At 35.7% G+C, this 16713-nt stretch overlaps 1 protein-coding gene across 1 annotated transcript in view; it reads right to left on the bottom strand.

The window, feature by feature from the left end:
* The window catches only part of LOC104075079 (myocyte-specific enhancer factor 2C-like), a gene marked incomplete at its 3' end in the record, with an annotated part of 60411 nt that extends 44187 nt beyond the window's left edge, over positions 1-16224 (bottom strand). Inside the window, exon 1 of the mRNA XM_009575448.1 lies at positions 15749-16224. The remainder of the gene's footprint in view (positions 1-15748) is intronic.
* Between the last annotated feature and the right edge of the window lie 489 nt (positions 16225-16713).

Below are 16713 nucleotides of genomic sequence, written 5' to 3'. Positions count from 1 at the left end.
TTTTTTTACAAAGAAAGCATAATTAATAGGCTTAAGTTTAAAAGAAATTACATTAAAAAAAATCAAGATACATAAAAGTTGACATAACGAGAGGGTGTTACATTCCGAAGTCTTTCGTTTGGTCTTTGGCCTCTTTCCTGACACTTTGTAGAAGTATCAATTCTCGTAACATATATCAGGATATAAAATCTACCCTTTTAGAAATGTATTAAATTATCCCATCCACATCTCGCTGCCTGACTTACTAAAAGGTGTGCTGGTCCTGTTGTAATCTTGGTCTTAAAAGTGTAATAGCTAAGTGGTAACAATATTTCTGGAGTTGAACTGAGCCTGGCAATCAAGGCAGAGAGGTAGCTAAAGAAATCATCTGAGGACCCTATTTCCTCTTAGCCTTCTTTTTACATGATGTGTGATAACTGATATACTGAAAATATTTGTCTCTTAGAGATACACACATTAATGATTCCCATACAAAAATATTTTTAGGACTAATTAAAAAAGTTAGTATCATTTGCCAAAACCCTAGAAAGATCTAGATCGTAACAAAAACTGGGGTTACAGTCATCTTCTAATCCAACCTCTCTATAAAACCAAGAAAAAGTTATGTTTGGGATGCTTATATATATCATTCCCATACCCACATACAAATATAAAAGTACATACAAAAACCCACTAAAAAATACTGTATTTCTAACGCATAATATAGAAGGACTGTAAGTCTACGACAACAGGAGAAAGACTTTCATTTTATATAGTAACTGTATATATGTGAATAAAGAGCACCACGTGTTTATGGACTGATTATTTTTATGAGGTCTAACTGTGAAGAGACGTTTTGACAGTTTTATTTACAGTGTAAGGCATACCCAGAGGCATGCAAGCATATTTTGAAAACCATATATATTTGTATATAAAGCACACAGATATATAGATATATGTATAAATATATGTACATGATCATAGGAAGTGATTTTACAGAAAAACCACAAGCCTAGCTAACATGGCAGTCTACCACTGTAGCGTATTTCTAGATAGCCTTTTTAACATATATACCCTATCAATAACATAAAATCTGCAATTATGTGAGGTACAAAAACATGAACTCAGAGTTTTAAGTATACAAAGGCACTCCCCAAAATGAAATACCGTTTAAAAAAAGTCCTAAAAATACTGATCAAATTTCTTTAAATATATTTAATTTATGTTAATGTATATATGCAACTATTTCAAATGCAGCCAAGTCACTAAGCTCATTAAATTAGCTTTTAATTTTGGGAATTAATGGAGATTTCCACTGTTGAAGATTTTTTTTTTTAGCTATAGATAAAAAAGAACCCAGAGACATCAACCCCTCGGAACAAAGTATAATTCAAAGACAGAAGTTGGATCATTAAGGATGAAAATAATAGGATTACAGGCAACATCAGCTTGTAAAACAAATTCTGTTCTTTAATAAACATCTAGTGTGCCCATACATATTTAATGTTAACAGTTTTTTAATGGCTTACGCTGTAACCTTAGTAGCCCAGTGTGGAATTTGCTATTGTCATCCCTGCCCTCATCGGGATAGAGGTAGAAAGCAGCAAAACGGTAACTCAAAGTTATATTTACCAAATTTGAGTTGTTGATTAATTTTCCTCTGGCAAAGACATAGTGGGAACATCCCATCACCTCATAAACAGCATTATGCTGGTTAGACACCTTCCATAAAGTTGAATCGACATACCAACTCTTCCTACTGAACACTGAGAAGAACTGCCACACATTCTTAATTATAAAACTATCTGCATTTCTTTTCCTTCTACCTTCTTTGTTTACCCTGTTTGTTCATACTGTTAATGCCTTGAGGTAGAGACTGCCCATTAATGTGTATTTGCACAGCATCGTGCACTATAGGCCCTAATCTCTGTTAGGGCCGGTAGCTGTTACCACAACACAAGAAGTGGTAACGTTAATTGTGTTTAAAGTTTTTTTTCTGTAGGCAACAAAGTCCAAAATAGTCAAATTTCACTTTGCTATTTGTATCTACGCAGCCTCTTACTGGACAAGTACTTTGCATTGGAAGGAACACATACCCCCTTATACAATATCCTTTCATATGCTTCATATGAATGCAGGATGCTTAAGATTCCACATTTTTTGATGATCAGTAATATTTATAAATTTGAATATAAAATCTAAAAGAAATATCATAATATTTTCTAAATAAGAGTTGGGAATATTACATTTATTCCAGAATGGCCAGGATAACGGCCATGACTTGAAACTGAGGTCTGTTGATGTATTGTGATGATTTCCTATGTAAGTTATTGGCAAACCTGTATTTTACAAATTAGGAATTAAAAAGAAAGCTAAGATGTCAAACAAATACCTTGTTTAACCTGGTGCAGAGTGGCCTGGATAAAACCCTATCACTGAACAATACATAAAAAATTAAAAAGAACTAATTTATTCTCAGTTACTTTTTAGAAAAGAGAATCCTGTATAAGCGACTACAGCAGCATGTTCTGTCACATTCTTTCCATAAACTGAGCCCTGTCAGTGACAGCAAAACAGATTGTGTGCATCTGCTGGGAGTGAGCCAGATGACAGTGGAAGAAACACACATGGATACCTTGGCACAACAACTAAAGAAGTAGAAGAAAAATGGACAGAAAGAAGCAGAAAGTTCTAAACTTTAATTAAAATGGCTCTCTAACAAAAGTGAAGTTATCTAAGAGTCTGTTGCAGACTGTATGCTTTGCTTTAGACTGTAACTTTCCAAAAGCAACTACATATTTATACTCTACATTGTCTTGTTTACTCCCTATGGTACTCATATGGCTACCATTCCCACAGTGTCTGGGTCCCACAGAATTTGCCTCAGGGAAATACCATCCTCATTCTAAAACAGGGAATTGATGCACCAACAAAGTGAAATCCTCACAGTCATCTAAAATGGGTTCTGGAAGAAAGAGTTAAATCCACACTGTCCAAATCCAGGCTGCCAGCCATCCTAAACGCTAGAATATCCTTCCTGTGCTTAGCTCTGCTTTCAAACAAAAATACTGTTATACCTAAAATTGACGTTAAACAAATAACCTGCTAGTACTCTAGCATTACATGACTGGTGAGCCTGACAAGTTAAATTAGCAGAAATGGTGACTGAGTCAGCTTTGCTATTGCTGCTTGTATCCTCTCAAGTTTTACTGTTGAACATACGGATTTAGAGCCCAAAATGGTTCTAAAAAGGATCAATGAGTTACAGTCTTCAGTACAGAATAACTACCACAAATAGTGGTAGCTGTGTATTCTCATATAAAAGGAGAACCTGATCTTCACTAGTAGTTAAAAAGCACTCCTAGATATTGACTCATCACAGCAGCAGAACTGCATGCTTATGCTCAGGAATGAATTCAGGAATTCTGCTGAGTCTCTATAACAAATCTTTTATTTCAGGTGTGAAGTAACTTACATTGTTTCCCTTTCGGTTAATCACTTGAAAATATGAAAATAGACCAAACAGACATAGAAGCATGTTTCTTTTCTTCTTTTTTTTTTTTTTTTTTTTAAAGAAAACAGTATTCCAACTACAAGGACATACAAACTCTTCTGAATTTTGCATTGGTATTTTATACACTGTTTTGCCTTATATATCAGGAACAAGATGTGATTGCCAGCTGACTAAAGATGAGTATAGCACCTAAGGGTCCAAGCAGCTCAAGTCATCTGTTTAGAGCATTTGGAAGCCTCATGAGGCCAGCAGTCTCAGCCTGTTATGTATTCCATATGCAGTGACTATCTAATAATCTGATGGTACTTCAGAATCACATTAGTAAAATGGAATGATTTGGTATTTATAAAACTCATATATGTCATTACATAGTACAATTAACATCCAGCAGAGAGAAGCTGACGTATACTCGCCTAGTCTGAGAAAAGGTCTAGAACAGCATATAATGCACCTTCACGTTCCATCTCATTTCAGGATGTATGAATGGCAGCCGCACATGTACAGACTTTAACCCCGCAAGTGGGACTTTGAAAACTGCTTAAGTCTGCTTATAGTGTTCTTGATCAAAGAAGTGGTAGATCTCTACATATTCTTCCCAGTGTGGTCCGGAAGAGAAGTTAAGGAGATCTTCTTTTGAAATGTTCTATTCAAATGGTACCTTTGTTTCTAATGAGTCTGGAAAAAGAGTCAGAGTGGAACTGAGAAAAAGAGGTGGATGTTAATTAACAACATGAATGATAATTCTGTATATAAAGCATTTTTTAGTAGGTCATCAAGTCAGTGGAGTTATGCTGGAATACACGAGCAAAGGACATAGTTTCATATATTCAGTTACATCTGAAATACTGTTAAATAAACATATTAATATCTGTGGATGTAAGTTCTCTTTGTATTTGTGAAATCAGAATTTCCCAATTACAGTTGAAAGAAAAGAAAAAAGCACATTTTTACAACTTATAAGCTGTTTCAAGCTCTTGAATAAATACTAGTCAAGACTGAATATCGGCACAACTTTTTAACCAGGGTTGTTCTTCTTCTTCATTAATTCAAGCATAATAATGTGGTCAGGAAGTCAGGTTTGGATTCACACCCACATATTCAACAGGCATATTAACTGTGCAAGAAACTGGCTGAAGAGGCATGTGTGCTAGGCCACAAGGTCTTTCCTAAAGGACCACCCAAGCTCTGCTGAAGATGACTGAGAACATGCATATAATGGCTATTTTTGAACTATTTGTTCTCATAAAGGTTTATTAAACACTCTTAGGTAGCCTGAGCAATTTATCGCACCCTGAAGCTGTACTTCCTGTCTCAGCCAACCTATAATCAATCCATTAGTCATTTACAGCATGTTGCTTGTCCTCGTATTCAAACACCTCTTCGTGTTTCTAAATCCTATCCTAGATTTCAGAGCTTTGCTAGGCATGGTATGTCTCAGTTCAAAAAACAAACTCAAATGAAAGAATGAGGCCACTAAAAATTACTAAAGACTGACACAGAGGTATTTATAAAAGATCTAGTTTCACATATTTAGATGAATACACTTGTAAATATAAAGATAGAACAAAAGGCACTTTCTTCTTATACACTGTATTTTACAAAGTAAAATAAAACTTTTCAGACAATGCAGTAGGAAAGATGGCATGGAACTGGTTGTTTAAACTAGTTTTAAGCTATATTACAGCCTAGAAACACAGAAAGGCTTGTATTTTTGAGTAAGAGAGATAAAAGAGCACAAGAGACCAACTCAAAAGCTAAGGAACTATGGCATTCCAGTGAAACATGACTCAATTACAGCCCTTCATTTGATGAATATTTAATTATCTATACAAAAATGGGATGGCCTCACATTTGGAAACTGAGAGTAGCTTTCTCCCAGAATATTCTATAGCCAACTGATTAAGGACCTTTCTAGAAAGAGATTATTGTCTTTTTTGTGAATTGGTCTAAATTAAGGGTAGGAAGTATTTCAAATCAGGTTTCTCAAATCCTGAATTTCTGCTATAAAAGTTAAACAATTTCTTATATAGAATTTATAGACTTAATCTGGGGATGTGGATTCCAGTAGACAACAGGACACAGCAAAATAAAACCTAAATTTCCCTTTTTCGTGCTCCCCTAAGTCCTTTCTAATTATGTGGATACATCCTGGTATGTTGAATAGATTTTAGCTTTTACAGCATCTCAGTAAAGTTGCCAACTTTCATCTGTGTTTTGCCCTTGGAGAGCTGCAACGTTGCATGACAGACTTGCACAAAGAAAGTTTGCAGCTGCTTTTAAAATTACATTTTTTAGGGATTCTGAGTCCCTTTTTTATATTGTATGCATCAGACTGTTGTGCTGCTTCTGCACTTCATTTGCAGACTTTTTTACCTTGCACCTATTGCCTCAAATAAAGTTAATCTATCTTTTTACAGATGATGATTAGTGAATTGTGTGTTAGAGATATACATTTTAAAAATTCCCCCATTATTTTTAAGTTTTGGAATTCATATTGAAGGATTCTGCTCTCTGGTCTTCTTGGAAATCGTCACCGATGGGTTGCATGTGGTGCTGGAGATTATTATATAAAATAAACTTTTTTAAAATTTGGAGCACACTTTAGAACTGAATGTGCTGTATGTTAACTTTTTCAATAGAAAACCTGTATTTTAATCCTAGATATCTGGTTTAGATCATGATATATTCAAAACGTGCTCTGTGAACAGACACAATAGTGGGTATTTATTTAACTGTTCTGCATTTAAGATTAGCATTTAGACCAACATATGAAAATAGAATGCTGATGATTCTTTTTTTCGCAAGTATCAGCAGCAGAATCTCACAAAACTGTATGTCTATAGATTCCTTGTGATTTTAAAGAGGCCTTGTATTTTGAACTTATATCTATCAAATATGGAAGCTCTATTTTTAGGATTATGCTTAAATCACAGAGCAATCTTCTGATCCATTAGTGGAACAGCTTCTTCCTTCCGATCACATCTGGAAAACAGTAGAGCGAAAGGAGAGAACAAGTACTTTCTTCCTGACCATCCTCAAAATTACTTTTTATCAGAAATCTGTAGAAGTGCTATTCCATGTCCTGTTTGGGGTAGTCAAAATAGTGATGGTCTCACAACAGGTTTGCCTTTAATCTTATACAGAAAAATGTGGTAGAACATAGTGCTACTGGTTTACAGACGACATTTAGCGACTTGTAACAGAAGGCAGCACCAGAAAACCACCACTTGTCCAGATACATGACAAGTACTGCTCTTCAAAACAGACCAGAATATCTTTCTTTTCTGTCATGCCTCTTTGCTGCATCAGATATTGCTTCATATTGTTATTAAGTGAGAAAAAAAAAGAAAAGTTAAATAAAGAACACACACTGCCTCCATTGAGAAATAACGGTGCTCTCAATTACGTATTTTTCTACAGGAATAGGAGAAGGGAAAAAAATCCTAACAGCATTAAAACGCCATGCAAAAATACCACTTCTTCTATTGTTTTCTTTGTATCTGTCTTAAGGGTTTCCATTATGCCTATCACCACCGTATTTTACCCCGATACATTTTTTTAAAAACATGAAATTCCAGAAAAGGTAGCACTCAGTAAGGATGCCTTCAAGATGACTATTCTGCTGATCACCACAGAATGCAATACTGAGCTTGTGATAATATCTACTGGAAGCATAACTGAACTAAATGTAATGTTCTGGATGGGGATTTAAGTTCTGGAACTTGTACTGAAGATAGATTCTCATTTTGCTTTGTCAATATCAAATGTTGGAAAAACCACAAAAATGCTAGTCCAATTTTCAACTTGTATGACAAGATTATTATAGGAAATGTAGAAGAATATTCTTCTGTATCTGTCCTATACATAATGTTTTTTATTGCAGCATGAACAATAAAACGGAAATGCCAGATGCTATTGTTATCCCAGTGAAGACATCCAGATTTCTACCTAGCAGGGATACAGGTAGGCATTCTCCATTTCTGTACGTGTAATTACGGGCAGTTCTGTTTTAATTAGGTAGCTTGCCAATCATTCCATCATGTTTCTTTTTAAGAAAAAAACTGGAATATTATTTTCCAGTTAATACACATTTTAAAATGTGATTTTAAATTATATCCTAAATTGTTAACAACACGTCACATAAATAAGAGTACTAGTCATCCAACAAGCCTGGGTTATATTTTTTTCATTGTGTGCTCCCAAGAACATTAATGAAATTCTGCTTCATCCTATTTAGTTTTAAATGAGCCTACCAGTCCATATGCTCTTACTAACATTTATGCTCATATTTCTGATCTCTAAAATTTATGTATGTGTGTTTTGGATAAAGTTGTACATTTTGTATGCCACTGCAAGGATGTATTCCCTGGCTCAGTATTCTGACATAAAAAAATATGTCAAGTATAAGTTTGGTCAGTGTGCAGTTTCACACTTATTTCATATATTGCAGTGGGGTAATAAGTTGGATTTTTCCTCATTCTGCTGCTATATGAATTCCTTGTCTGCATCTTATACACATGAGCAAGATAAAGGAAAAACCGGTCACTTCTCCAAGATTCTGTAGGTAAATCAGGTTCTCATCAAAGATCAGTTCCTTATAGGTATAGAACACATTTAAACAATCATTATTATTTTGTTAAGACCGTTGCCCTACGTCTGCAACGATTACAGCTTATTCATGGCAAACCAAATTCTATACACTTCAGTAGGAAATTTGTTTGAAAAAACTCTGCAAGATTAAGGTTTTAAGTTCGACTACCATGCATTGTCCACTCTCCTCCATTTGCATACCATCTCACCGAATAGTCCGTAGCCACATTCTTCCTAACCTTCCAAAAAGCCTCCCTCCTTTTTTGCTGTTTCTCCCACTTCTCATATTCAGTATAGGCAGAAGCAACATTCAGGACACAGATGGACAGAGATAAAGCAGGCCTGAGGATAAGTGTAGAGAACATACTGTCTCCTGCTGGTTTCACAGAATATCCTCAAACTGTGCTAACTTTCTCTACAAACTGCCCAGGCATTCCCAAGGGTTACGGCAACCATAGGGGAGCTCCCGGCAGCACAGGTCTGAAGCTAAAATGCCAGGCTGAAGGGGACGCATGGTCCAGTGCTATGGGACGGTCACAGAACCACAGAACCACGGAACCACAGTGTCCTGTCGTTTCTCTACAACCCCCCCCATCTTTAGGGACACCTTTTCCGCCCAACTGCAATGAAATAATTTAAAACAATCTCCACTGAGAAGTCCATATGGAATTTTTAAATTAAATGTGCTGTAGTCTAGCTTCTTCCACCGGGGTGTACGTTCCGGAACATTTTAATTTCTGTAATGATCTGACAATAACTAAATTATTTGGTTTAAAATAGTGCACCATTATTTTAAATACAATTTCATATCACAATATATTTGTCAGAAGGTGGAAGAACTTATTAGAAATCAAATAAATAGCACATGCTACTATGTTACTTGTTATTTACATTACTAAAAGTAACATTTCAGGTGGACAATGTTCTGCATTATGTTTACTTTTGCAGATGTGTTTTATAAACAATTTCACAATCCTCCCTCCTTGTCCTTTGTACATAGTTTGCTAACAGCTATTGATTGACTACTTAAAAGTAAACAGTGAAATTTAACTGAGCGTGGGTTCCACAAATGGCATGCATCCTGTATCTATAAAAGCAAACATAAATAATGTTATTTCTAATTCAGTTTACTTAACTGTACATCTTGTGATTACAGGATGAGAGATAAGAGACGGTAATGCCTAAGGTGAATTCCTGCAGTGGCATTTGGTTAATAATAATTTTCACGATAAACTTCACTTAATCAATTATACAGTTGAAGAAATAAAAGTCAGAGAAGACTGCTAGATTGGGTTCTAACTTTCATATCAGCAGTGCTTTATAACCTGGGAAATGGAGGCAGAGGAGGTCTACGCCATCTGTTCAATTCTGTCCCTAATCTGTGGGCTGCTTTGTGGTTACCTTGAATGAAGGCAGTAGATACTGACTTTCCAGGACCTGCTGTATCTCTGGCCAGGATCTCTGAAGCTCTCTTCGCTCGAACTCTTGCAGCCCTCCAGTGCCAGGGAAGGTGGCAGAAGGCAGAGATAAGTACATCTACCCTGCTGAAGCAGGTGACTGCTAAGTCACCTGTTCAGGGAATTGCAAAAGGAGCCCAGGCTACAGACCTCACTGGTGTGATTACTGAATCCATCTTGCACAAGAGTTTATTCCATACAATTTTAAAACAAATAATTCTCAAATAATTTACCCAGACCTGTTTCTAAGTAAGTCAGATAATGTAATTCTAGAATTTCCTAGGACATATTCCTGCAATCTAAATGTATGTAGTTGTTGAAAGGGAAAAAAAAAAGAAAAAAAAGAAAAAAAAAGGAAAAAACGCTTAGTGGAGTCCTGTTTAGCCGTATGTCAGACCAATAGTCCTACACTTGAACTGCCTTAAAAAATCTTTTTCTCTATGCTTCCCTCTACTTCTCTTGCAAATTTACTTTCTCTTTGCAAGGAAAGAAGCAATGTAACTATATGAGAAAATTCTATCACTTTTGCATGTTAGCCTTTCTGACTGAATAACACCAATTGCATTAGTTATGCCATTTGCATACTTTGAAATACTTTCAAGATGCAAATAAGTTTAAAGGTTAGGATACTACCCCATGTTTACTGGCTTAAATAAATAGCAGATCTCAGAAAGGTGTCTTTGCAGTTTAAAACTTATGGGAGAAAAATGTGCTACTAATAGGGTTGATGGCAGAACACAATCCTAAAAGCTGCATTTCTTATATATTCTAAAACCAAACACTAATTCCCATGACTGAGATCTGTATGTATAGATTTAACGCTCTGTATTCAGTGGAAAACAATTATTTTATCTGTAAGCAGGCACCTAAATTTACCGTATGTGCATTGAGGAGAAGACACAAATTTTTATTACCCATATTAACTGGTAAAATTATGATTTTTTAATTGCAAAATCATTTTATCTCTCTTTAAAACTTCCTTAGTAGAACAAATGCCTAGGAATTCCACTTTTCTTGAAAGTCTTAGAATAACACGCTATATTTCCAATGTCATCATTAAATCGATCTCATACTTTACATAAAAATGTGTGACATTAAAATGTGCAAAAGTGCACTCAGCCTTGGCTGCTTCTTTATCACTATAAGACCGTACCTGACAGTTCAAATATACAGCTAGGGCCTGTAAGTTGTATTTTGTCACACTGATGCTAGGTAACTTTTTGAAAATCACACCCTCCCATCATAAAAATATTCTACTGTTGTATGATATAAATCTAATATAACTGAATGTTTTTTCAGGTATTTGTGAGTTATATGGCCAGATGAACTTCTAAGGAAAGGACACTATATTTCAGCCTTTACCATTCCAAGCTGTGTTTCAATATTTTACGCACATTAATTGCTTTTCAAAAGTACCGATCATCCACATCTACAATCAAAAGTGTAAGGTGCACGTTTTCACATTTTAAGACTGTCCTAATACAGTTTTCGTGCTTATACAGCAGTAAAATAACCAGGAACAATTACAAAATGTAGTAACTTAACTATTTTTTAAGGACTGTTTTGAGCGAGCATGTCTCAGGCTAGTTCTTTTTCATCTTATTTGGCCGTGAGGTACTTCAGAATATTTCAAACATTTCTATCACTGCATTTATTGCCTATTTCCAAGGGCTTACTTTTCGAAACATTATCCTACCAAAATCTTTAAAATTCCCATTTGAGCCTCATAATACATTGTTGAGAAGTTAGTGTAATGCACATACGAAACAAAAGGAGAAAAAGAAAATGTACTTTACATATAACAAACTTTTCAAAATACAGCTAGGCAAAGCTAGAATGAGAGAAAATCAAAATGAGCTTTCAGTGTCCATTAAGATGAAACATCTGAATTTACAGGAGTTTCCTGTCTGATTATAATAACACACAAAATTAAATACATAAATATTAATTTTATGTATCACATAAGATGAAGACAATGAAAAAAACAATGTTTACATTTATGGTTGACTCATTAGTGTTTTATTATGTGAAACACTAGGAGGCATCAGTTGGGTAAAAAAAAAAGAGGAGTTCTTTTGAAAAATGGTAAGAAATTAGCATAGAAGTTATCAGCTTGGAAGTTTCATACTTCCAAATGTTAAAGGCTGTACGTTATAACTAAATTATGCAGTAGCCGAAACGCTCTATTCTTACTGATAAATGACGTATTTAGTAACATAGGGACAACATTTAATTTCCTATTTTCAAACCAGACTACTATGTTCACATATGCAACACAAAGTATAGTTTTACATCATATTACATTTTTACAAATAACAGAACAGAGGTAAACTAAGATGACTTATTTGTTCCTCGATATTATACTTTTTGAGAAATCTGCAAAGCCCTGACATGTTTTATGCACTCTCCTCTGCACATAAGCTCTTAATAGGGTAAGTGCAGTGAATTTAGTATAGTCCTAGGCACTTCTAAGAACTTTGCATTGCTATTACAGGATACCACCTAGGCAAAAATGTTTTCAAAAAATCCCAGGACAATCATCTACTATATTTTAAATACATTTCCCAAAAGCGGTGAAGTAAAGAGTGTTTTAAAAATTTGTATAACAATGCTACAAGTAGCTCTACCTTTTACTATAAAGTCATACGAAACCAGTAATGTCAAAATTGAGTTTTCCTTCCTTCAAATTGCATTTCACAATGACTAAGCAACAGAGTTATAGTTGACTTATAAAATAATCAACAGAAATTGAAGTGTGCCTTGCCATGCTGCAGCAATCAGCTTTTATCTCTGCCCAATCAAAATGACATGTGAACTGCCTAATCCTTCTTTTGTAAGGCACATAAGACTTTGTTGTCACTGTTGGTTTTGTGAATCGCCTCTATAAGCTGGTCTGATTTCCTAAAGATGACAGATCCCAGTGAATAGACAAGCTCTACTGCACTGCAGTCAATGAGACAGTGAGATTAAAGTGGAGGACTGAAGACACTAGCTTTTAATCACCTGTCCACATGCAACATTGACCATCAGTTCTGAGAAAATTACCTCAGAGCTGGTCAGAAGACCCAAATAATTCCTTTTAAAAATAGAAAACAAAACCCCTAAATTTTTCATTTTTTCACTTGCACCATCAGTTGTGTTTGCTGACCAGAGTTCTTCTAAGCCCATTTTGTTTCTGAAATAAGATGCAAAACTGTATTTTCATCCTTTTCAAATACCAGAATACTAACCCTACTCTTAAGCTTGAAGTTTTCTAGCTGTTCAGAATTACATATGTAATTTTTTTTGTATTTTATACCTAAGTCACTATAGAGCCTAAATGAGGATGTAGCAAAATCTCTCTGCTGATATCATATAGCAAAATTTAAAAATCTTAAAATACATCACAAATATAACTGCTTTGGTCATTCTTCAAAATTCTGAAGAAGAGACTATAAACTCTTTGAAATTATATAGCACCTTATTTATGTTCGTCTTCATAATCAGTGTTTTCAAAAGAATACCGCTACACCTTACTTGATTTTTGGATAAATTATCATCTAATTTAGAATAATGATGTCCAACAGGTAAAAGTGGAATCTACGTATCAAAAACCAAATGCTTATTCTTTCAAACACCTAATAGCAGTTAATGACTTCTTGCTCAATGAGATGTAGAAATATCCTTAGCTGTCTCTGAAGATGAACTGAACTATTCTGGTGAAGAATGAATTAACCTGTTACAGAGAAAAGTAAAATTAAAAGAAATGAAGTTGGCAAAAGTACTCTATTCACAACTCCTGCTTGGTTCCTAAGTTTCTATGTAGTTGTATTTACCTACTAAACAGTGGGCTATCAAAATCTTTCAGAGGTAAACTTTTGGAAAAAGCTTTAGAAAGCTTCATTTCTCTTTGTCTATAATATTTTAAATATTTTAAAAACCAGAACCACTTAAGAGAGGCATATCTCTGTCTTTTAATATACATATTGCAGGTATAGAAATTAAGAGTGTTTATAAAAAAAGAAGAAACATTTTCTGATCCTATATTGAAAGAAAATTCACAGTAAGAAAATATCTGTATGAATTTTCTTATGACGCTCCAAAACTAGCAGCTCAGGAACGTAACTATAAAAGACTTAATCTCACATGCTAGTCATCATTTAGGACCAATTTCTGTAAGGCTCTTAAGCCTAAGTTTCCTTTTTTCTTGGTCAAGTAATCTTAAGAGGATACAGACATAACTGATTCCTGCATTCATTTATAGGACGTCGAAAGTGACATTCTTTACATCTCTGTCCTAAGAGAGCTATGGGACAGGCAAGGGGTTTAGGTCTCCTAGGCGCCTAATCCTGTAAATTGTTTTTCCTGTGATTTGTTCATTTTCACACAAGTAGTCTCAGCATTGTCAGTGGGACTAGTTGTGTAAGTACTGTTTGCATGAAAGAAGATTTTCATGTTCAGATCCCAGAACTATCTTCTCATATCCCCTATGTAGGGCATATTAGTACAAATATGTATCAACAGCAAGTTTTTAAAACAAAAGGATGTGTACTACAAGGAACATGGACACACTGAATTAAGGGCCATTCCCTTAAGTTCTTCTTCAAAGAATTTTTCCATTACTTCCAAAGGGACTTAAGTGTGATCAGAGACTTCACTATTAGACTCGATATGAATTATGTATTCATTAATACAGAAAGAATAATATAACAGGTATTTTAATAAATCTGATAAAGGAAGAAAGTCTTGCGGGTTTTTTGACTTCATGTTAGGTACCTAAAATCATGTAACGAAAATAATTCACAAAATAAGAAATCCCCGAAGTGGCCATTTGCCTGAGCGTTTGAACTGGAAATCAGTATGTATGTAATACAGAGGTTAGAACTGGTTCACAGGTGGTTATATTTCCATGCCCTGCCAAGCCTCTAGGGATTAGAGTTATTATACTCCATATAAACATCTTTACTCTTCAACCACAATACCCAGGAAAGTGCCAATAAAAGAAGTCTAGTCACATTTGCATCTAATATAATTGGTTTATCATCCATCTTGAGGTTCTTTTAAAGTAAAGATATGAAACTAGGACATTTGCCATTATGATCGTCAGATAAGTGCTAGGAAAATGCATTTTGTGTCAAGACAATTCTTTTCTGATCACCAGTGAAATACTGGCAAAGTGGATTTCTCTGCTTAATTCTCTTAAATCTTTAGTTTCAAGTGTGATTACAGTATTTAATTTCACGATACAGGTATTTGCTAATAATAATTATTATTACAATACAGAAAACGGAGCTCTTCTATAAAAGACAATGCTTAGGTTCCCACAGTGATTCACTAAGTTTTGTTTTGCATTGTGCTGCTTTTTTTTTTTTTTTTTTGAGAAAAGGAATTATTAGCTTGTCTTTACACTTGTTTTGTTTTTCAGGCTGACAGAAGGTCACACTAAGTTTTATGGGAAACGCTAAGTATTACAGTTACATAATGCACCAATAGTCTTGTAAGTCTCTCATTTACACTAAACTGTATCTTAGCCTGTAAGTAACTGTACTGCAACTAAACCAGCCAGTTTTGTGAGGCTGATTAGCTCTACTCCCTTGTGTTAAAAAATGTAAAGGTTACTTGAAGTGCTGTATAAATACCAAAGCATACTATTCCAAAAGAGGTTTGCAGCCCGTGACTTAAATTCCCACATCAATGCAAGGGGTCTTTCCATCTCAAACCTAAGTATTCAAATGAAAGATGCACGAAGTTAAACACTTGCAAGCATGCATTACCTACACTTCAGAACTGAAGAGGCTATGATACAATGAGGTTTAAGAGCATTTCACTCAAACCGGATTGTGTCCTCAGCCTGATAAATCAGGGTGCAAGCACTACAAGGTCATAGCATTTGGTGAACTATTCAAATCAAATAAGCTTCAAACACTTCACAATATCAAGCACACAGATGATGTAAACTAAGTTCATCAAAGTTTAAACACTGAAGACACTGATAGAGACAAGTCAGCAATAATTTACCAGACAGTGATTTAACTATGTTACTTGCCTAAAAAGTTACTTTTAAGCAATTGGCAGTGCAATCATACACTTAAAGAGTCTGCAAGCAACCTCAATCCCAGTCCACATACAGTGACTGATACATTCTTCACACGCAATAGGAAATGTACATAGGGCTTTTGTACCATGCCCACTATATTTCATTCCAATGCTGAATTTCACATGTACTTACATTATAAACATTTAGCTGTTTGGACGATCAGGCTAGTCCTTGAGATATTTTCCTTTCACAGGAAAAAGAAAAAATCCCTTTACTTCTTCCAGCCTTAAATATTCACCACCTGGTTCAACATGCAGCCTCCTTGAATCACACACACAACCTTCAAAGTCAATCCAATAAGCAGCCAGGAGATGCCTGGGGTGTGTGTGTGCGCGCGTGTGCGTGTCTGCAGCGTGGAGGAGGAGAAAGTGGCTGAGCTGCTGGTCGGATTAAAAGTAACCGGACTCGTCCTGAAAGCGTCCAGGAAGGAAGTGACAGCAGGCGAATGGGAAAAGGCGAGCAGCTCACAGCCTTTGTAACATCGCGGAGGGGAAGGGGGAGGCGAGGAAGGGATTCAAACTGCACGCCTGATGAGGTGTCCTTTTCTGCTTCGCTCCCTCTTCCTCCCTTTTCTTCTCCTTCTCCGTCTCTCTCTTTCTCTCTCTCTCCCACAATCCCAAACGAATGACTCTCTCCTCCCGAGCTGGAGAAATAATCAGTTTCACTCTTGCAAAAAGGGGGCGGGATCAGATCCCGAAAGCGTTTTAATAAAACAAACATAGAGCAGCGGCAGCGGCAGCAGCTCCCTTCCTTGCCCCTCTAGTCTAAACTAGATTGATAAATTACTCCACTACACTACTTTAATTATGTATATGGTATGCAGAATAAATCACTGAACATCAGCACCTCAATCAAGCACTTTTTAAATGATAATTGCATCTTGGGCGAATCAATCTTTCCATTCCTGACATTTTGCTAATTTTAGTTTTACGGTGGGGGTAATGGCATATGCCACACGCAAACCTAATGACAATCCTTTATTATACCGAGTGAAGACAACACGGCCAGCGGGCGCCTATCTTCCCCCTTCTGGCGGGGTACGGCAGCGGGAGGGCGGCAGGACCGCTGCAGGGGCTGGGAGCACACAGCGCCCGGGG

The sequence above is a fragment of the Fulmarus glacialis genome, unplaced genomic scaffold (genome assembly GCF_000690835.1).
Source record: "Fulmarus glacialis isolate BGI_N327 unplaced genomic scaffold, ASM69083v1 scaffold35663, whole genome shotgun sequence".
Classification (NCBI taxonomy): domain Eukaryota; kingdom Metazoa; phylum Chordata; class Aves; order Procellariiformes; family Procellariidae; genus Fulmarus; species Fulmarus glacialis.
Note: the sequence above shows the minus strand (reverse complement) of the source record. Positions and strands in the feature narration are given on the sequence as shown.